Source organism: Pristis pectinata, chromosome 17 (genome assembly GCF_009764475.1).
Source record: "Pristis pectinata isolate sPriPec2 chromosome 17, sPriPec2.1.pri, whole genome shotgun sequence".
Taxonomy (NCBI): domain Eukaryota; kingdom Metazoa; phylum Chordata; class Chondrichthyes; order Rhinopristiformes; family Pristidae; genus Pristis; species Pristis pectinata.
This window is the reverse complement of record NC_067421.1, coordinates 40,912,585-40,935,131: the sequence shown is the minus strand read 5'-3', so window position 1 is coordinate 40,935,131 and position 22,547 is coordinate 40,912,585. Positions and strand designations below refer to the sequence as shown.

The window sequence follows — 22,547 nt, the reverse complement described above, 5'->3', positions numbered from 1 at the left end:
CACAGCTATTAGTTGTGCCTCTATTCTTTTGAAAGTCAGTTTGGTGCTTGGTAAATTTTTTTTCTGTAACTTCTTTGGTTTTGGGATTTTATTTAAAGATTTAATTCTACAATGTGTTATGAGGGAGTGTTGGTGTTTTCATAGAAAACAGGCCATAATATGGAAAATTGTGATATCTATCTGTGCATGTGTCAAGAAATGTACGTTTGGTGAGGTAGGGGAGGAGGTTTCATTGATTTATTTACTTAGAACATAGAACAGTGCAGCACAGCAACAAGCCCTTTGGTCACAGTGGCTGACCCTGATGCCAATCTAAACTAATCCTATCTGCCTGCATGTGGTCTATAATCCCTCCATTCCCTGCCTGTTCATGTGTCTGTCTAAGTGACCATAAACATGGCTATTGTATCTGCTTCCACCAATTCCCCTGGCAGTACATTCCAGGTAACTACCACTCTGTATTTTTTCTAAAAACTTTCCTCTTAAATCTCCTTTTAAACTCTTTTCTCCCCCCTTTCCCCCCCCCCCCTTTTTTTTAAAGCCATGTTCTCCAGTATTTGACATGTCAGCCCTGTAGGAAAAAGACCCTATCTATACCTCTCAATTTTATATACTTCCATTGGGTTCCCCCTTGGCCTCTGCTCCAGAGGCAACAATCCAAGTTTGTCCAATCTCCCCTTTAATCTAATACACCAGGCAGCATCTGAGTGAACCTCTTCTGCAACCTCTCCAAAGCCTCCACATCCTTCCTGTATTGTGGCAACCTGAACTGGAAGCAATACACCAAATGAGGCCTAATCAAAGTTTTTTTTTACAGCTGCATTGTGACTTCCTGACTTTTATAGTCTATCCTGACCAATGCCATATACCACCTTTACCACTCTATCTACTTGTGTTGCCACTTTCAGGGCGCTATGGACTTGCACCCCAAGATCCCTCTATACCTCATTGTTCCTAAGGCTTCTGCCATTTTCCCCTTTTCTCTTTCCAGAGGTCAACACCTTGTACTTGACCAGATTAAACTTTGTCTGCCTGGTCTATATCCTGTTGAATCCTTTTGACAACTTTCCTCACTATTCACAATTCTGCCAATTTTCATGTTGTTGCAGACTTGCTAATCAGCCTACCTATGTTTGCATCCATATATATCACAGGCTACAAGGGTCCCAGCACTGATCCTTGAAGAGCCACAGATCACAGGCCTCCAGTCAGAATATCACCCCTTCATCACTGCCGTCTGTGTCAAACTAATTTTGAATCCCATTTACAGAGTTTACATGGATACCATGTACCTTAATTTTCTCAGTTGGCCCACTCGGAGGTATCTTGTCAAAAACTTTACTAAGGTCCATGTATACAACCATTGCCCTACTCTCATGAATCATCTTCATCAGCTCCTCAAAAAAAAACCTCAATCATTTGTAAGACAACATCTCCTGCAAAAAGCTATACTGACTATCCCTAACAAGTCTATGCTTTTGTGTTCATTTACTCAATTTTATTTATCTGATCTCATGCATCTATGTGAGTAGATCGTATCCCTAAGAATCTTGAATAATTTCCCTCCCACTGTTGTAAGTCTTACCAGTCTATAGTTTCCTGGTTTGTCTGTACTGCTGTTTTTAAATAGAAGAACAGCATTGGCTATTGTCCCACCCCTAGTCAGCTACACTTCTTGCCCCATCCTTCTTGCCACACCCCATCCACTCACCTTATACTATCGATCTCCTCTCTACACTTTTAGTCCAGATGAAGGGTTGAGGCCCAAAACATTGACTGTCCATTTCTCTCTGCCTGATCTGCTGAGTTCCTCTAGCAGTAGTGACTCGTGAATGCCACAAGGGTGAATTTCTATAATCTGAACAGCTGTAACGTGGGGGTTGCCTGTATTGGAAATTGAAAGTTTTTTCTGACTGATGAAATACATTTTAAATGTTATAGCATCCTGCCTTGGATCCTAATTTGGGAAAGATGCTCCACTGCCCCTACTTCTGTTTACTTTTCACCTACACTGTTGAGGGTCTTCGTTCCCTTCCCACTCCCCAAGAAATTGAAAGTTGCCGACAAGGTCTCTGCTGTTTGAGCATGGTGTACTGAGTTGTTAATTTTAAAGTAACTTTTCAGTTGACTTTAAAGGCAACGCCCTCCTTTTATGGTTGTTTGGGTAATGGAAATACGCCCTTGCAGAATTCACAAATCACTACCCAAAATTTGAGATGTGGAATAAAATTCACTTCAAATTTATGTGCAAAAAAAAGTAAGTAAATAGCTTTTTTTCAATCAGTGTTTCTTGATGCATATGCAGATGTGCCTTCATGTGATGGCAAATCCCAATGCAGTCCATTTTCTAGGAACACCTCATTCCCTCCTTTTCCATTAGGTTTTGAAATTTTGAGCTGCTAGATTGATTGCATGAGTTTAATTGTTTTGATTTGCTTAAAATCATGTTAGTGTGTATTGGATGGATGTAAAACCTGCCGTTACTTTGCAGATTTTTAAATTGTGCATATGAAAGTTTCTAAATCTTGCAGTGGTGGGTTGTCTGTTGGTATGACAACCAGATATGAGCTGTGAGTTTGTGCCAACATGTTAAGCACATACTGTACTTACTAATGGGTGGCTGGAAGGGAAGAAAACTGCTATTGGTATTGGTTTATTATTGTCAATTGTACTGAGGTACAGTGAAACACCTGTCTTGTATACCAATTGTACAGATCAATTCATTACACAGTGCAGTTACATTGGGTTAGTACAGAGTGCATTGATGTAGTACAGGTAAAAACAATAATGGTACAGAGTAAAGTGTCACAGCTACAGAGAAAATGCAGTGCAATAAGGTGCAAGGTCAACACAAGGTAGATTGTGAGGTCAGAGTCCATCTCATTGTATAAGGGAACCGTTCAATAGTCTGCTCACAGTGGGATAGAAGCTGTGGTTAAGTCTGGTGGTACGTGCCCTCGGGCTCCTCTCCTCTTCCATTGGGTAGAAGATACAGAAGGGAGAATAACCCGGGTGGGTGGAGTCTTTGATTATGCTGGCTACTTCACCAAGACAGCGAGGGGTAAAGACAGAGTCAAGGAGGGGAGGCTGCTGTCCCTGATGCTCTGGGCTGTGGCCACAACTCTGCAGTTTCTTGCGGTCCGGGGCAGAGCAGTTGCCGTACCAAGCTGTGATACATCCAGATAGGATGCTTTCTATGGTGCATCGATAAAAGTTGGTGAGTGTCAAAGGGGACAAACCGAATTTCTTTAGCCTCCTGAGGAAGTAGAGGCATTGGTGAGCTTTCTTGGCCATGGCATCTACATGATTTGACCAGGACAGGCTATTAGTCATGTTCACTCCTGGGAACTTGAAGCTCTCAACCCTCTCGACCTCAGCACCATTGATGTAGACCATAGAACACTACAGCACAGAAAACAGGCCATTCGGCCCTTCTAGTCTGTGCTGAAACGGTATTTCACTAGTCCCATTTACCTGCACCCAGTCCATGACCCTCCAGACCGCTCCTGTCCATGTATCTATCCAATTTATTCTTAAAACTCAAGAGTGAGCCCGCATTCACTACATCAAATGGCAGCCCACTCCACACTCCCACCACTCTTTGAGTGAAGAAGTTCCCCCTAAACTTTTCCCCTTTCACCCTAAAGCCATGTCCTCTCGTACTTATCTCTCCTAATCTAGGTGGAAAGAGCCTACTCGCATTAACTCTGTCTATACCCCCCATAATTTTGTAAACCTCTATCAAATCTCCCCTCATTCTTCTGCACTCCAAGGAATAAAGTCCTAACCTGTTCAGTCTTTCCCTGTAACTCAACTCCTGAAGACCCGGCAACATTCTAGTAAATCTCCTCTGCAATCTTTCAATCTTACAAATATCCTTCCTATAGTTAGGTGACCAGAACTGCACACAATGTAGGTGCATGTAGGGTGCCCCCTTTTCTGAAGTTGATGACCAGCTCTTTTGTTGACATTGAGGGAAAGGTTGTTGTCATGACACCATTCCACTAAACTCTCTATCTCCTTCCTGTACTCTGAGTCGTCGCTGTTTGAGATACGGCCTACAACAGTGGTATCATCTGCAAGCTTGTAGATGGAGTTAGAGCAGAATCTGGCCCCACGGTCGTGATTGTATAGGGAGTAGAGTAGAGGGCTGAGGACGCAGCCTCGTGGGGCACCAGTGCTGAGAATAATCAAGCTGGAGGTATTGCTGCCTATCCTCACTGATTGTGGTCTATTGGTTAGAAAGTCAAGGATCCAGTTGCAGAGGGAGGTGTTGAATCCTAGGTCTTGGAGTTTGGTGATGTTTGCTTGGGATTATTGTATTATCATTGTAATCTTATAAAATCAACAGTATTTTTGAACACTGATTTAATAACATTCCATTCATTTAGTCTTTCCCTGATTTATCTCCAATGGTTAAACCTGTTTTCTGTATCCCTTAAAGCTTGTATCCTATTCTATTAAACTATTAATTTGCTTTTAAAAATAACATTGGCCCAGAATTTGTGCTTTGGTAGACTTTATATAAAAAAAAATCCAGATTTCCATTTCCAATGGTGGAGGAAGCACCAACCTGAATTAAGTCTTAGATGATTTCGCTCTGATTTTAAGATTATGCCCTCTTATTTCAGAGGAAATGGCTTCTCAGCATCTAGCTTAACAAATATTGTCTCTCCTTTATACATCTTCATTAGATCAGTCCTCTTTCTTAATTTAACCTGGGCAGATGCTGGAGAAACTACTTGTCCATGTGTTTTTGAGTGTTATTGCAAAATGCATGGCTGTTGCATGCGGTCACAATCACCATTATGCCCAAGTCCAAGATGCAAGTTTCAGTGATGGTTTGAATTCTCTAGTGGCTCTCCTAAGGTATGAGTGACTGAACTATCTAAGATGAGAAGCTGAAAGAAGACTTCTCATCTACACAGGATTGTCTTTTTTAAAAACCATTATAAGCATTAAATTCTTGTGGGGTATTTAAAAATTGGTTCGATAGCATAGTCATTTTAAACCTTTTAATTGTTATAAAAACATTATTTTACAGAAATTTGAAATTATTGCAATATTACTAAAAATTTATGAATAGTTAATATGATCCATTCAAAATGCATACTTCAGTCAAATAATGAAAACATTGCTTTACATTGGAACTGGCTGATTGTCACTTATACCGAGGTACAGTGGAAAAACTAGTCTTGCATACTGTTTGTACAGATCAATTCATTCTACAGTGCATTGAGGTAGTACAAGGTAAAATGATACAGAATGCAGGGTAAAGTGTCACAGCTACAGAGAGTGCAGTGCGGGTAGACAATAAGGTGCAAGGTCATAAAGTAAATTGAGAGGTCCAGAGTCCACCTTATCAGACTAGGGAACTGTTCAATAGTCTTATAGCTATTATGGGTGATAATTCACTACAGAGTTAAGCAAGCATTTTTGTTTTGGAATGGAATAGCAGCTTCTCCAAAGATCACCTTGATTGTAGCCAGTGATTTGTTTAAATGTTTACTCATTAGGTGTCAGAATCATACTAATCAGACTGATTACTTCCAGAAACACTCAAATGATATGGTTCCTTTTACATTAGTGATGTTGAGTGGAGATCCATCATTTTAATTTCCAACTCTGGCCACTTTGCTGCCATGTATCTCCATAAAGGTGATGAGATTGTGTTCGTTAATTTCTATTTGTGCCATGAATGAGCATCTCCTGTTATGAATGCTGCATATAATTAGAGATTTCAGTTTTGTCTTTGTACTCTTTTTCTCTCCAACTCTACTTGGAGGTATAATCTTGCATTTGAATGTGTTGTGAGACTCTGGTTGTAATTACCATTTTGCCACTTTGCCTTTTCTCTTTTAACTAAAATTTCCCATCACCAGATTCTGACCCCCTCCCTCAATATTTAGTTTGAAGCCTTATCTACAGCTGTGATTGCCTTTGATTCACTTGGGCACCTGGTCCTAGCCTGATGTGAAGCCTGTCTTGCAGAATAGCTCCCTCTTTCTCCAGTATTGGCACTAGTGCACCTTGAGTTGAAATCCTTTTTCCTCCCACACCAATGCATGAGCCAAGCATTCAATTCTCTGATCTTATTGACCCAATACACGTGGCTCTGGTAGTAATCCAGAGATTATTACATTTTTGTACTGCTACTTTTTAATTGGATGGCAGTTCATATTCCTTGATCAGAATCGCCCTTTGTCCTATGTCACTGATTCCCACAAGGGCCATGACAACTGGATCTTGGCCCTCTTACTTGCCCTGAGGAGATGTTCCTAACCTTGACAACAAGCAACACAATCCTTGGAACTTGTGTTGATGGCTGCAGGGAACTATTATGTTACACATGCTGTTCTCCATTACCACTGCATTCCTTTTTACTCCTCCAACTTGAATGGCTTCCAGTGGTCAGTTTGCTCATCCACCCTGCAGTCTCTACTCCCATTCACATGTTCAACAAGAACTTTTGTAATTGTTAGACAGGTGTAAGGACTAAAGCTCCTGCAGTAATATCTGTATCTCCATACCTACCTGCCTCACTAGTCACTCGCTCCTACCCCCATCCCTTTTCTCTCCCTCTCCCAAAAACCTTTGGGAGCAGGCATATATTTCTTCTGGTAAGGTACTGAAGATTTGGGAAAGGGTTTACATAAACTTCAATTCTGCATCTGCATTTACCTTGTAAGACTTGCAATTCATATGTTGCTCCACTCATTTTGTACTGTTTATATGAAGTTTTTTTTGTCCTTGAGTTAAAATTTCACGTCTGTGATCAGGCTGGATAGGTAGGTTTTTCATATGTTTATTAAATTAGCTCTGTTCATTTAATAGTGCACAGTAAATCAAATTGTAGATTCCATTCCCACTCCAGAATAGGCTTGTCATCATGACGGAAGACCTTGGAATAAAGGGGCTGGAACAGCATGGATAGCAAATTAAGTAATAGAACATGGTAATAGTAAAAAAAAATTCTTTGACTGAAGGCAAGTGTGCAGTGGTGGTCTTTAGGGGTTGCACTAAGACTCCTGTTCCTAATAAATACTAGGACTTGGGTGTACAAGACACAATTTTAAATTTACAGATGGCAGGAAACTTGGAAACATGATGCACTGTTATGATGATAATAGACCATAAGGAGATATTGACACTGAAACAGTTGGATAGGTGGCAGATGAAATTTAATGCTGAGAAATGTAAGATACTGTAATATGGTAGAAAAATTGAAAAATCTAGAAGGCAATTCTAAAAGGGCACAGAAATAGGGACATCTGGGTGTACCTGTGCATAGTTTGTTGAGTGGCAGGTCTGGTTGAGAAAGTGGTTTTCAAAAAACAGGTTCCTGAACCTTAAAAGCATACAGTACAAGAAGAAAGATGTCTTGATGAAGCTTTATATAACACTAGTTTAGTAACAACTTGAGTATACTGCCAAGTTCTCAGCATCAAAGAAATAAAGGTTTTGGACAAATAAAGGGCTGTAGATGCTGGAATCTAGATGAAAAACACAATGATGCTGGAGGAACTCAGCAGGCCAGGCAGCATCCATGGAGAAAAGCAGGCAGTCAATGTTTCGGGTCAGGACCCTTCAGGACTGAAGATAGGGAAAGGGGAAGCCCAATATATAGGAGGGAAAAAACAAAGCAGTGATAGGTGGTCAAAAGAGGGGGAAAGACAGGTTAGTGATAGGTAGATGCAGGTAAGAGATAGTGATAGGCAGGTGTGAGGGAGGAGGGGAAAGCAGAAACACTGGGGGATGGGTAAAAAGGTAAGGAAGGGGGAAAAAGGCTAGGAAAGGGAAGAGAAGCATGGGGTGGGGGGGGGGGGGTTGTTGTGGTTTGTGGGGAAGGGGGCTGGGGATTACCTAAAGTGGGAGAATTCAATATCTGTGCTGTTAGGCTGCAAGGTTCTAAGACAGAAAGTGAGGCCTTTTGCAGGGACTGCGCTCTCTGCGACTCTCTCTCATTCACTCCTTCACCCCCCACCTATCCCGCTCCCACCCTGGGAACCTTCCACTGCCCCCGCCATAGGTGCAATACCTGCACCTACACCACCTCCCTCCAGGGACCCAATCATTTCAGGTGAGACAGATTCACCTGCATCTCACTTAACGTCTACAACGTTCGGTGCTCCAAGTGTGGTGTCCTCTACATTGGTGGGACCAAACACAGGCTAGGTGACTGTTTCGCAGAACACTTGTACTCTGTACGTAACAGTGACCTGCATCTTCCTGTTGTCAGTCAGTTCAACTCCCCCTCCCACACAATCACTGATATGATGGTTCTCTGCCTCCTCCACTGCCAGGAGAATTCCAAGTGCAGACTGGAGGAACAGCACCTCATTTTCCATCTTGGAACCTTGCAGTCTAATGGCATAAACATTGAATTCTCTCACTTCAGGTAATTTTGCACCCCCCCAAACCATGCTTTTCTTTCCTAGCCTGTTTTCTACCCCTCTTCCTCTCTCCTTGCCTCTGACCCACCCCCTGGTGGATCTGCTCTCCCTTCCTCCCCCACACCTGCCAATCACTATCTCTTACCTGCATCTACCTATCACCACCCTGTCTTTTCCTCCCCTTTTGTCCATCTATCACTGCTTTGTTTTTTGCTCCTATATATTGGGCTTCCCTTTTCCCTATCTTCAGCCCTGAAGAAGGGTCCTGAGCTGAAACATTGACTGCCTGCTTTTCTCCACCGATGCTGCCTGGCCTGCTGAGTTCCTCCAGCATCATTGTGTTTTTCATAAAGGTTTTGGAGGAAGTGCAGAGAAGAGTTCGTAAAATGATTCAAGTGATGAGGGAGTTGAGTTACAAGGGTAGACTGGAGAAGCTAGGTTCTCCTTGAAACAGTGGTAACTGCAAGAGTATCTGAGAGGCATTCACAATCATGAGAGATAGAAAAAGTAGAAAGAGGGGAAACTCTGGAAGGATCAAAAGCTAGAAGTACAAAAGGTGGACATGAGATTCTGCAGATGCTGGAATCTGGAGCAATACACAAAATGCTGGAGGAACTCAGGTCAGGACTGATGAAGGGTCTCAACCTGAAACATCCACTGTTTGTTTCCCTCCATAGATGGTCCCTGACCTGCTGAGTTCCTCCAGCATTTTGTGTGTATTGATGTAGACAAGGTGTTATGGCAAATGAACCAGAAGTTGCACGAGGTAAAACATCTATATACAACAAGTGGTCAGGTATGATATGGTACGGGTAGTAGTGGAGACTGATTCAATTGTAATGTTCAAAAGAGCTGGATAAATAACTGAAAGAAAAGAATCTCCAGTATGTTGGGAAAAGTGGGACTAGCTGGATTGTTCTACACTATTGGAATGGACTTGGCAGGCTGAATAGCCTCCTGTGTTGTAATTATTCTTTGACTCTGACTTACTGAGAACTTGAGCATTTTGTATTTTTGTATTTTTTTAATTTCAGATTTCCAGCATCTGTGGTTTGTTGCTTTTATTTTGCTACAGTTATTCAGGTGGCAATCTGATCCATTGACGAAAGCACATGACTTGATCTGGTCTTCTGGCCGTAATTCCTTACTTAAATATTAACATTGAACATGAGGTGAATTGGTTACTCAGCTCATTATTATTCATTGGATCTTTCTCTGTACAAAGTTTAAGTTGCTTTTGCTTACCTTAATATGACTGCATTGCATGATGCAGTTCATCAAACACTGTGTACCTTAGTATTTTGGGAGATGAAATGAAGTACTACAAATCTTTGTATTGAATGATTGGATTTTATGCTTGGTGAAATGTATCTTTGCCTTCTAGTAAAGTCTGCACACTGCAGCATGATTACTGAGGTTTGGCTGACCTTGTTTCTGGAGTATAGTCTTTGTAGGTTAAACACTTTTCCATTAGTTCTGAAGATTAGCAACAAGCTGTAGGATTGGAGCTAGAGGTGAGGTGCAATGTTGCATTAAGAAAGTCTGAGAAAAATTAAGCAGTGAACAGTCTTGTGGAGCAAATGCAAAATCTGAAGCTAACCAAATTTTTGGAGGGGGTTCACAGTCTCTCCTGAGTTATGGAGTCAAAGGCTTTAGTGAGGTCCAAGAAGGCCAAGTGTAATAATGCTGCTCCCTGCATTTGTGTGGCATGTACCATGCCTACGATCTAGGGAGTCTCTTTCAGCTTTGAGAGAGATGGTTGGGGAGGACCTGGGCACTGATGTTCCCTCTGTGGGTGCCACAGTTGGACTTTTGATTCCTTTCAAGAAAGGAAATGATTACAGCATCTTGAGATCCCTGGTGTGTCTTCCTTTCCCCAGTGGGGACAATGAGATTGTGAATTTGTGACTTAAACTGTTCACCACTGAGGAGTTCAGCAGAAGTGCTAGCTAATCCCAAGGCCTGGTTATTTTTGAATTGCAATACAGTCTTCTCTACTTGTCTATAATCCTATTTGCATGCAAGGAACTTACTATTTCAGATTACTGAGAACTGGAACTATCATCACATCTAAATTTGGAATGAAACAACACTTTCACAAAACTAAATTTAAATATTTCTTAACTTTGTATGTGGCTTTGTGAAGGGAAGATCTTGCCTCACAAGCCTGATAGGGTTCTTTGAGGAGGTGACCAGGAAGATTGAGGTAGGCTTCTTCAGAAGGTCAGGGACCAAGGGACCCAGGGAGGCTTGGCTGTGTGGATTCAGAGTTGGCTTGCCTGTAGAAAGCAGAGGGTTGTGGTGGAGGGAGTGCATTCTGATTGGAGGGCTGTGACTAGTGTCCCACAGGGATCGGTTCTGGGACCTCCTTTGTGATATTTATTAATGACTTAGATGAGGGGGTGGAAGGGTGGGTTAGCAAGTTTGCGGATGACACAAAGATCGGTGGTGGTGTGGATAGTGTGGAGGGCTGTCGAAGCTTATGGAGGGATATTGATAGGATGCAGAGCTGGGCTGAGAAGTGGCAGATGGAGTTCAATCTGGAGAAGTGTGAGGTGGTACACTTTGGAAAGACAAACTCCAAGGCGGAATACAAGGTAAATGGCAGGATTCTGGACAGTGTGGAGGAGCAGAGAGATCTGGGGGTTCATATCCACAGATCACTGAAAGTGGCCTCGCAGGTGGATAGGGTAGTTAAGAAAGCTTATGGGATGTTAACTTTCATAAGTCATGGGATCGAGTTTAAGAGCTGCAAAGTAATGATGCAGCTTTACAAAATTCTGGTTAGACCACACTTAGAGTACTGTGTTCAATTCTGGTCTCCTCATTGTAGGAAGGATGTGGAGGCATTGGAGAGGGTGCAGAGGAGATTTACCAGGATGCTTCCTGGATTAGAGAGAGTGGATTATTAGGAGAGACTAAAGGAGCTAGGGCTATACTCATTGGAGAGGATGAGGGGAGACATGATAGGGGTGTACAAGATATTGAGAGGAATAGATAGTGGACAGCCAGTGCCTCTTTCCCAGGGCACCAATGCTCAAAACAAGAGGACATGGCTTTAAGGTAATGGGTGGGAAGTTCAAGGGAGCTGTCAGAGGGAGGTTTTTCACCCAGAGAGTGGTTGGTGCATGGGATGTGCTGCCTGGGGTGGTGGTGGAGGCTGATAGGTTGGTCAAGTTCAAGAAATTGTTAGATAAGCATATGGAGGAATTTAAGACAGGGATATGTGGGAGGAAGGGAATTACATAGTTTTGGGTGCAGTTTGAAGGTTGGCACAACATGGTGGGCCAAAGGGCCTGTATTGTTCTATGGTTTTGGTGCCCTACATGAAAACACTAAGGGGAATTGAAGGATAGGGTTACCTTACTTTTGCATTGCAGCCTCAAACACATATTAGACAAATCTAACTTGGCATTTGGATTTGATAGAGGTGGTCTCTGCTCTTTTTATTGTTCCTTCAACAGTTGATTTGTATTGTCAAAAAGCTGCTATAATGTAAGAGAATTTAATTAAGTGATGAGAGCTTATTCCAAATTCCTGACATGGGTGTTTTTGGTGGTTTGTGAATAGAGTCCAAGGAATTGGAAATGCTTCAGGCTGCATTCTATTTTTAATAAAATCAAATTGAGAAGTTCTTAACATGCCGATTACTGTACAAGGCAAATAATTTCTGCTTCCACTTAAATATTGCAATTTTTTTAAAATTCAGTTTATCTGCAGTAAGCATCAAAATAAATTGTGTATTTCAGTTGCAATGTGAGATTAATTGTGTGCTTGCTTAATGCGTGCTTTTCAGTGTTTTGATGTTGTCATTGGAAGCAGGATGATAAGTTTTTCATTATGTATGGAATGATTTATTACCCATCACTCAATACCATTGTGGTTGTAGAGAATGATTACCTTGAACAATTGCAAGCCGTGAGATAAACTGCATAGAACTATTGGGTGGAGAGTGCTAGAAATTTGGATCCACTGAAAGGTGATGCATATTTGAGTTGACATGGTGTTACTTGGAATGTCTCTGAAGAATTGAATTTTTAAACTGTGCTAAATTATTAAAATGAGGGAAATAATTTTTCACTAATTTTTAGGGTGGGGTACTTGATCTACGGAATCATCCGTTTTTAATGTAAAATTGCTTATGCATCAGGAATACTTGGATTTGAATCTAAGTTAGCATATTGAACTTTGTTTATATCTTTTTAATTCATGAAATAGTTCATTCTAAAATAAAATGCTGGTCAACTGCATCAGGCTAAGGTAAGAATGAATTCGTTTTCCAATTCTGTGTTCTCCCATCAGATACCCATGTCTCATTTAACATGTTTCTGTTCCATATTTATTAAGTAAATATACATAGTTTTAATTAATGCACAAAGAGGGAGCTATTCTGTTGTGAAGTGCTGCATGAATCTTGATGCAACAGATTCTTGAATTGAATAACTTGGGTTGCAGTAGTGGCTTTAAACTAAATAGTGAGGGGGGGGGAGGAGGACAAGACAATTCTGGCAACAGGAAATTAGGAATGTTTTTTAAAAAAAAACAGCATTTGGTAATATGAGTTTGGTGACTAGAGTGCAATAGGAAGGGACAGAGCATACAATAGTAAGAGTATACCAACAAATCAATTTAAGGGAGGAAAGGTTAAAAAAAAAGTCCAAATTAATGTGCAAAGCATTGTCAATAAGATAGATGAATTAATGGTGCAAATCATAATAAATGGTTTTGAACTTGGTCAATTTGTCAACATCCATCTATAATGACTAAAGTCTAGAAACTAGAATATTCTAGAGTTCAACACATCCATTCTTCCTAACCTTTTGAAATTGAGATGTCTGCTTTCCTAATAAAGGATGGTACTAGGAGATCAGGAAGTGGAATTGATTTGGGTGGAGATGAGAAATAGCAGAGGAAAGAAATCATTGGGCTCTTGTCTATAGGCCCCCAAATAGATGCTGCTTTGGACTAAGTATTGGTGAAATAATCGAGGGGGGGGGGGGGTTGGTGGGGGCTAGTAACAAAGGAGATGTAAATAAAAACAATCGTGTGACTTTAATTTTCTTATGGATTAGGCAAATCAAATCAGTAAAGATAATCTTGAGATTGAGTCTGTGGAATGCATTCCTGACAGTCACCAAGATAAAGATATTGTGAACCCAATAAGGAAATGAGCTAATTTAGGTGTGATTGTGTGCAATGAAATGTCAGTTGGCAATTTCCTAGTTAAAGGACCTATGGGCAACAAAGTTGGTTTCAAAACCATGGTCTTAACCTTGAAGATCAGTTGTATTAGTATGAGGGATGAGTTGACTTTAATGGATTGTGAAACTAGATTAAAGGGTACAATTATAGATGGGCTATAGTGGATGTTTGAAGAAGTACAGTATTTAATAATTCACAAGGATACACATCATTGGTAAATAAGAACTCTTGAGAGGAAATGGATCCATTTGTGGATAACTAGAGTTTAAGCCTGGTATTAGATCAAAGGAAAAGGCTTAATTCTGAAGAATGGTGTTACTCATGAGGATTGGAAGAATTTCAGAGATGAGATATCTTTATTGGTCACATGTATATCAAAACCCACAGTGAAATACATCTATTGTGTTGAGTGTTCTGGGGGCAGTCCACAAGTGTTGCCATGCTTATGGCGCCAACATAGCGTGCCCACAACTTCCTAACCTGTACATCTTTTTGGAATGTGGGAGGGAACCGGAGAAAATTCACGTAGACACTGGGAGAACATACAAACTCATTACAGACAGTGGCTGGAATTGAACCCGGGTCGTTGGCACTGTAATAGCATTATGCTAACTGCTACACTATCGTGACTACCAATTCTAAAATATATAGTTCTAAACTAAAAGAAATGATAGAAGAAAGCAAATTGCTTGTTTATTCTCAATGTGTAGCAGTTGCTACAGCGGAATGAACACAAGACGCTAGTCATAGTTTCAGAACAGAACTGGTTTATTTTCCCGCCTTGCGCGGGCCTTTTAAGGGAGACTGTTCCTGCCCAATGCAACTGGCAATGACGTATATGCTACGTCATCATCTTTCCCGCCCGCGGGTTCTCCCCGTCGCTCAGGGAAGATGAAGGCCTGCCGCCATCTTGGACCTCGCCGCTCCGACGCCATGTGACCCGGCTGCCGAGCCGGTCTTCTTTCCCCCCCCCCCCCCCCCCCCCCCCCCCCCCAAACTGGTGATACAGTCCCCAAGGTTCACGGGTTGTGCCAGCCGCTGCTTAGGGGTCAGCCTCTGTGTCGCGGTATTGAAACCTCGACCAGTTGTTGCAGATATAAATGGGCCAGTTTGAGGCAGTCCGTCGTGAAAACCTGTTCCCTGCACCCAACGTCCAAAATAAAGGTGGATCCATTATTCCTGATGACTCTGGTCCCTCATGTGGTCGTTGCAACGGCGCCTGAGGTGCCGTTCTTTGGGCTGACAGGATGGGGCTTGACTGTGCTGCGAGGTGGGGATCGGGGCCAAGTTGCTGAGCTTCTCGTGCAGTCTTTGTAGGACTGCTGGGGGTTGTTCCCCTTGGTCTCAAAGGGCAGGTATGAAATCCCCTGGGACAACTAGGGGCGCCGTGTACACAAGCTCAGCTGACGAAGCGCGGAGGTCTTCTTTGGGGGCAGTGCTTATGCTGAGCAGGACCCAAGGCAGTTCGTCAACCCAGTTAGGACCCTTCAGGCGGGCCATCACGGCTGATTTCAGATGGCGGTGAAAACATTCCACTAACCCGTTTGATTGAGGGTGGTAGGCCGTGGTGGTGTGCAGCTGCGTCCCCAGCATGTTCGCTAATGCAGACCAGAGGCTGGAGGTAAATTTTGTGCCTCTGTCTGAAGTGATGTGAGCTGGAACACCAAAACGTGAGATCCAAGTTGTGAGCAGCACCCGGGCACAGGAATCAGTCGTGATGTCAGATAGAGGGGTTGCCTCTGGCTACCTCGTGAACCGGTCCACGATGGTAAGGAGGTACCGAGCCCCTCTTGAAACCGGCAGAGGGCCTATGAGGTCGACATGGATGTGGTCGAACCTTCTACAGGTAGGCTCGAATTGCTGTGGCAGAACCTTGGGGTGTCGTTGGATCTTCGATGTCTGGCAGTGCTGACAATTCCTGGCCCACTCTCTGACCTGTTTGCGCAGGCCATGCCAGATGAACTTGCTGGCGACCAGCCGGACAGTGGATCTGATGGACGGGTGCGCCAACCCATGTATCGACTCAAACTTGTTTCCACCAGGCTGCAGGAACTATAGGGCGGGGTTGACCTGTTGCGATGTTTCAAAGGAGGGTCTGCTGACCAGGACCAAACAAGAAATCTTGGAGCTGCAGGCCCGAGATTGCGGTTTTGTAGCTGGGCAGTTTGTAGTCGGCTTGCTGTGCGGCAGCCAGGGCCTTGTAGTCGATACCCAGGGACAAGCTGTGGATGGTTGGTCTGGAAAGTGCGTCAGCAATGACATTGTCCTTCCCAGAGACATGTTGGACATCCGTTGTGAATTTGGAAATATAGGACAAATGTCTCTGCTGACGAACTGACCAGGGATCAGAGGCTTATGGTCGGTGAAGGCGGTGAAAGGCCTGCCTTCCAAAAAGTACCGGAAATGCCAGACCGCCAGGGTACAGCACTAGAAGTTCCCGATCAAAAGTGCTGTATTTCAATTCGGGTGGTCTAAGGTGCCTGCTGAAAAATGCTAACGGTTGCCAACTGCCTTCGATTAGTTGTTTCAGTATCCCACCAACCGCGGTGTTGGATGCGTCCACCGTGAGGGTGGTTGGGATGTCTGTCCTAGGGTGTACAAGCATCGTGGCGTTTGCTAGGGCATCCTTGGCCTTAACAAAGGCAGCCGCAGCCTCGTCGTTCCGGGCAATGTCCTTGCCCTTACCAGCCATCAGCGTGAACAAAGGGCGTAGGATACGGGCTGCTGCAGGGATGAACCGATGGTAAAAGTTGACCATCCCCAGGAATTCCTGTAGGCCTTTGACTGTGCTGGGGTGGGCGAAATGGCAGATAGCATCCACCTTGGCAGGTAGGGGTGTTGCTCTGTCGCTGGTGATTCTGTGGCTGAGGAAATCGATAGAGTCAAGCCCGAATTGGCACTTGGCCGGGTTGATTGTGAGGCCGAAATCACGGAGACGGGAATACAGCTGGTGGGAAAGGTGTTCTTGGCGGCCACGGCTGGCGATTAGTATGTCATCTAAGTAAATGAACATGAAGTCCGGGTCTCGGCCTACCGCGTCCATCAGCCGCTGGAAGGTCTGCGCAGCGTTCTTAAGGCCGAATTGCATTCGAAGGAATTTGAAAAGGCCGAATGGGGTGATAATTGCAGTTTTGGGGACGTCCTCCGGATGGACCGGGATTTGGTGGTATCCCCGAATGAGGTCCACTCTGGAAAAGATGCGGGCTCCATGTAGCTTCGCTGCAAAGTCCTGGATGTGAGGGATGGGATAGCGGTCTGGGGTGGTGGCGTCATTCAGCCTGTGGTAGTCGCCGCAGGGCCTCCACCCGCCAGTGGCTTTGGGGACCATGTGCAGGGGGGAGGCCCAGGGGCTGTCTGACCTGCGAACAATCCCCAGCTCCTCCATGCGACGGAACTCTTCCTTTGCCAGGCAGAGCTTGTCTGGAGGTGGTCGTCTAGCTCGGGCATGAAGTGGTGGCCCTGTGGTAATGATGTAGTGTTGGATCCCGTGTTTGGGCATAGAATTCGTAAACTGAGGTGCCAAAACTGATGGAAATTCAGTTAGGAGCTTGGTGAACTCGTTGCCGGACAGGAAAATGGAGTCCAAGCGTGGGGCTGGTAGGCTGGTTTCTCCCAGGGGGTAGGTCTGGAAGGTTGTGGAGTGGACTAGCCGTTCCCTTCGCAGGTCGACTAACAGGTTGTGGGCCTGAAGGAAATCAGCTCCTGGGAGTGGTTAGGCGACGGTGGCAAGGGTGAAGGTCCAGGTGAAACGGCTGCCGCCGAATTGTAACTGAACTGTACGGGTACCAGAAGTCCGTATTGTTGTGCTGTTTGCGGCATTGAGTACCGGACCTTGTTGCCTGTTACGAGTGTTGCGGCCGGTCGGGGGCAAAGTACTGACCTCTGCTCCAGTATCAACGAGGAAACGCCACCCGGACTGCTTGTCCCGAACGAATAGGAGGCTTTGTCGGTGGCCAGCTGCCGTAGCTATCGGCGGCTGGCGCTGGCATTTTCCTGACTTGCAAGGTGGGTGGCATCAACGGGCCTCTGCGCCCCACCTCTGATGTTAGAAACAGTTGGTTGGCAGTGTTGTCGTCTGTGTTTCTGGGGTGTGGTCGCCCAGTTGCTGGGACTGGTTCAGGTGCGCGTTGGGCTCACGGCCTGGCGATTTGGCCGACAGACGAACTGCACTCGCGTTTGACCTTCCACAGGATGTCTGCCCGGGCAGCCACCTCACGAGGGTTGCTGAAATCAGTGTCGGCCAACAGCAGGTGAATGTCATCGGGCAGTCGTTCGAGGAAGGCCTGTTTGAACATTAGGCAGGGCTTGTTCCCCTCGGCCAATGCCAGCATCTCATTCATTAGCGCGGATGGGGATCTGTCCCCCAGGCCATCGAGATGAAGCAGGCGGGTGACGCGCTCATGACAGGAGAGGCCGAAGGTCCGAATCAGAAGTTCTTTGAAAGCCGGGTACTTATGTTCCTCTGGAGGGGACTGGATGAAATCACTGACCTGGGCGGCTGTCTCCTGGTCCAGAGAGCTGACTACATGGTAGTACTTTGTGGAGTCAGAGGTGATCCGCCGAAGGTGGAATTGCGCTTCGGCCTGGTGAAACCAGATGCTGGGACGAAGCGTCCAAAAGGTGGGCAGCTTGAGTGCCACTGCGTTGGATGCTGCGTTGCTGTCCATTGTGCAGGTCCAAAATCCATTTGGACCGTCGGGGTCACCAATGTAACAGTTGCTACCGCGGAATGAACACAAGACGCTAGTTGTAGAGTTTCAGAACAGAACTGGTTTATTTTCCTGCCTTGCGTGAGCCTATTAAGGGAGACTGTTCCCGCCCAATGCAACCGGCAATGACGTATATGCTACATCATCAAGTCTTTCCCGCGCGCGGGTTCTCCCTGTCGCTCGGGGAAGACTAATGCCCGCCGCCATCTTGGGCCTCGCTGCTCCGACGCCGTGTGACCCGACTGCCGAGCCGGTTCGCTTGCCCGGACGGTGAGTCACTACAAATGTAGAATTATTTTATGTATACAAAACAGCAAGTATTGGTCCCTTTTAGGAGCTAAGGGGTGAATTAATAATTGACAATACACATATGGGAGAGATGTTCAGAGAATGGGGAAGAAAAACATAATACCAAAAATAAGAAATCCAGGGTGAAAGGAACAGACTTGTCACTAAGCTAACCAATATATAAAGGCTGACAATTCTCCTCAACTAGATGGCCCACATTATTGGGTTTTAAAGGAAATGGCTGTAGAAATGAGAAATATTTGTTGCAGTCAAATTCCTCAGATTCCAGAAAGGTCCCAGAGGATTGGAAAATTTGCAAATATAACACTATTCAAAAAAAAAGAGAGAAGGTGGTTCTTGCCAATTAGCCTGATGTCTGTTACCTGGGGGAATACTAGAATCCATTACTAGTGCCTAGGGAGCAAATCTCATGATTAGGCATGATCTTATGAAAGTCAAACGCATTTGACAAATTGGGTAGAGTTAGAGGAATCATTTGATACATAGGTGGTTACCATGCAAGGTAAGGGCACATGATATTGAAGATAATTTATTGGCATGAACAGAGGATTAATTCCCTGATGAAACGAAGGATGAATGGATAATTTCCATAGTGGCAAACTGTAACCAGTGGGGTGTCATTGAGCTCAGTGCTAGGTTTTCAGCTATTAACAGTCCACATTAATGAAGTAGATGAAGAGAAAAGGTGTGTTGTATGGAGGACACATTTTGCAAAGGAATGTAAACATGTTAAATAAGTGACAAAATATGGCACATGAAGTATTATGTGGGGAAATATGAGGCTGTCCTTTTGGTAGGAAAATAGAAAAGTAGAATATCATTTAAATGAGACAATTGGACATTGTTGTTCAGAGAGATCTTGGTCTCAAACAAGGTTAGCATGCAGGTACAGCAAGGAAAGTATGGCTTGTTAACATTTTTTGCAAGAGAAATGGTGTGCAAAAGCAGGGAAGTTTTGTTACACCTGTACAGGACTTTGAAACCACATCTAGTACAGTTTTGGCCTCATTTAAGGGAGGATGTATTTGCAATGAAGGCTGGTGCAGAGAAGATTCAGTAGATTCCTTCCAGATATGAAGGATATTGAGCAAAATTTAGATGGATTTCAGCAAAGTTATCTTGAGGTTAGAAGAATTGGAGGTGATTTCATTGAAGCATACAAGATTCTTGGGGGTATTGACAGGGTAAATCTTGAGTGGATGCTGCTTCTGGTGGGTGAATATAGACCCAGGGGACCTAGTCATGGGATAAAAGGTAAACCATTCAAGACTGAGATGAATTTCTCTTGAATTGTGAATCATGGGGAATCTGTGGAGGCTTAGCCAAAAAGTATAGACTTTAAATGTTGGGGGAGTCCAAGGTTATGGGGAACAGGCAGGAAAATAATTGAGGCCAGATGAGAAAAGGCATGATCTTATTGAATGATTGAGAAGGCTCATTGGGGCACTTGTAGCTTGATATGGGAGCTTTAGAAATAATAACAGTACAGAGGAAGAACAAGGCAATTATATTGATTTGCACTAGGTTGAGATGCTCTAATTTTTCCACCAATTCTGAACCAGATTCATTGCAGAAAATTGATATTTGCCCCTCCAGTGGCATATGGAGAGAACCATCATTGTGTACTGCAATGGATTTGGTCACAGTGCCTGATTGGGTGTTTGAAGAAATGGAATAAGTACATGCTCCCACAACCTCATTTGAAGTGAACTTTATGTACTGATTTCATGTAATTTTTGGAGACACCCAGAAAACTCTGTTTCTACGTTTGAACTTTAAAGCATATTTTGAGCGTAGAGAGAAAATGAACACATGTAAACTTTTGTATTAAAATTGTTATTTTGAAGAATTCTGACTTAATGCTATGAATCAGTTTGAAAGTTTAATTTTTAGTTTTATTTACATAAGTAAAGGGCTAGAAATTCCCATTTATTGTAATAGTTGATAGAAATGCCATTGTGGCTTCCAGAGGGTTTCTATTGAGTGAACAAGAGAAACAACTTGGGGTATCTCTTTAACCAATTTGAATGCAAGGATTGTAAATTGCAGGGCAAAGTCTGAATGAGAAATTATAAGTTAGAATGGTGAATTCAACATCAAATTTATCATGGAAAGTACTTTGAGATAAATGGACAAAGAAAACTTTTTTTAATTTACTCCCAACAGTTAACATCTAAAAGAATGAGATTCAACACTTGTAGTAATAGTTAATTTCCCATGCTGGAAATCTTGACGTGAACTAATGCCACTGTCGAATGAAACAGACATTTCATTCTATGCTGTTGATGTAAACTCTCTCAAAAACAGGAACTTCATTGAAGCCCATAAATTTATATGGAGATGCTGGACAGGGAGATGCTGTTTTTGTGAAGCTCTTACCTGAGCTGTGAATAATGAATAATTTTACTATTTATCTAAAGTTGTAGAATATACACTTGTGTAATTTCAAGCATTTCATGTCTTCATTTTGCCTAAGTTTGACCATTTGGTATGCATTTGTAAACCTAAAATCTAAAGAAATCATTGACCCATGCTGTTCCACAATGCATGTTTAAGGTCTCCAATTTTGTTATTAATTTTTGTGCTGGGCTTTAGATCAAGATTTCCTTATTTTCAGCATTCTGAATTTCTCGGGCATAACTTTTTCCATTAGTTTTCTTTTGAATGTTGGTAGCATTGGGTAATCCAAACAATGATATTAAGCTCTACATTTTGAACATATCTTTGTCAGATTTATTACATCTGATTTATTGGTACTTGTGTATATACCCCTTGGCTGCAAGAATGGACAATGTGTGGGGAAATGGCTGCATGCCAAGAATTAATTAGATTGCCACAATTCAGTGGTTCATTGCAGGGCTTCTGTGTGCTCTTGCTATATGCCAATAAGGTTGTCAATACCATCCCAAATGTTTCTTCTCTACTTTGAGCAGATGTAGGAGTTAGCGAGGATGTTGCATGGTTTTAAGAAAACTTGGAGAAAAATTCAGAGGTGCCCAATCTGCCTGGTAATCTCCTTTCACGATAGAATTAACAGCATCTGTTCGGGGAGGATGTTGGAGAAGCAAACGATATGGCCTGTCCAACTTGGCTGTCTGAGATTTACTCTGGTATCAATGCTGGAGATGTTGGCTTAGGAGTCCAAGCTGAGCTCCATAACAGTTGACTCGTTTCTGAAATTTTGAGAGGATGAACTTTGCACCAGGCATCTGCAAGACCAGGGTCCTTCCCCAATTTGCCCCCATTGTAACACCCTGCTCTCTTACCATAACATTTACAGAGAGAATGTGGACCACTTTGCATTGCCTGGCGAAGGCGGCTATCAATGATGAAATTCACCACTGTTTAATGCAGCATCTCAGCCTTTGTTTGATCTGAAGGGTATCTGAAGATCCAGGCTTGGAGCTATTGCAAAACTCAGTCTAGTGGTGATCCTACAGCAGATGTCTCAAGGCTCTGGAAAAATACCACTGATATTGTCTCCACAAAATCTTCAAATCCATTCAAAGGATAAACAAACTATTGCCGGTGTCTTAACCCAGGCCAACATTTACAAAATTGAAGCCCTAGTTCTATTCCTAAATGATCAATAAGGAACAAGTTATTTTAAAGTTGGGTTTTACTATTGTCTATACTGAACGTTGTTTTATGTCTACTAAGTATTTTATGTAACTCAGTGTAATTGGTAGGAACAGCATCTCATCTTCTGATTGTGGCTTGCTACAATCTTCAGGACTGGACACGAATTCAACAATTGCAGAAACTTGGCTGTTCCATCCTTAGAGATCACATACACATTTTTCCTCTTTTCTGGTATCTTAGATTAATTTGTCTTCTATCTGCACATCTTCCTATCACACTCTTTCAACTGTCCACTACCTCCACCACTGTACTATTCAATCTCCACCCTTTCATAGACCCTTTTTTGCTTTCT

At 43.3% G+C, this 22,547-nt stretch overlaps 1 protein-coding gene across 14 annotated transcripts in view; it reads left to right on the top strand.

Moving 5' to 3' along the window:
- The window catches only part of fbrsl1 (fibrosin-like 1), a 763,594-nt gene that overhangs the window by 16,408 nt on the left and 724,639 nt on the right, over window positions 1-22,547 (top strand). The window lies entirely within an intron of this gene.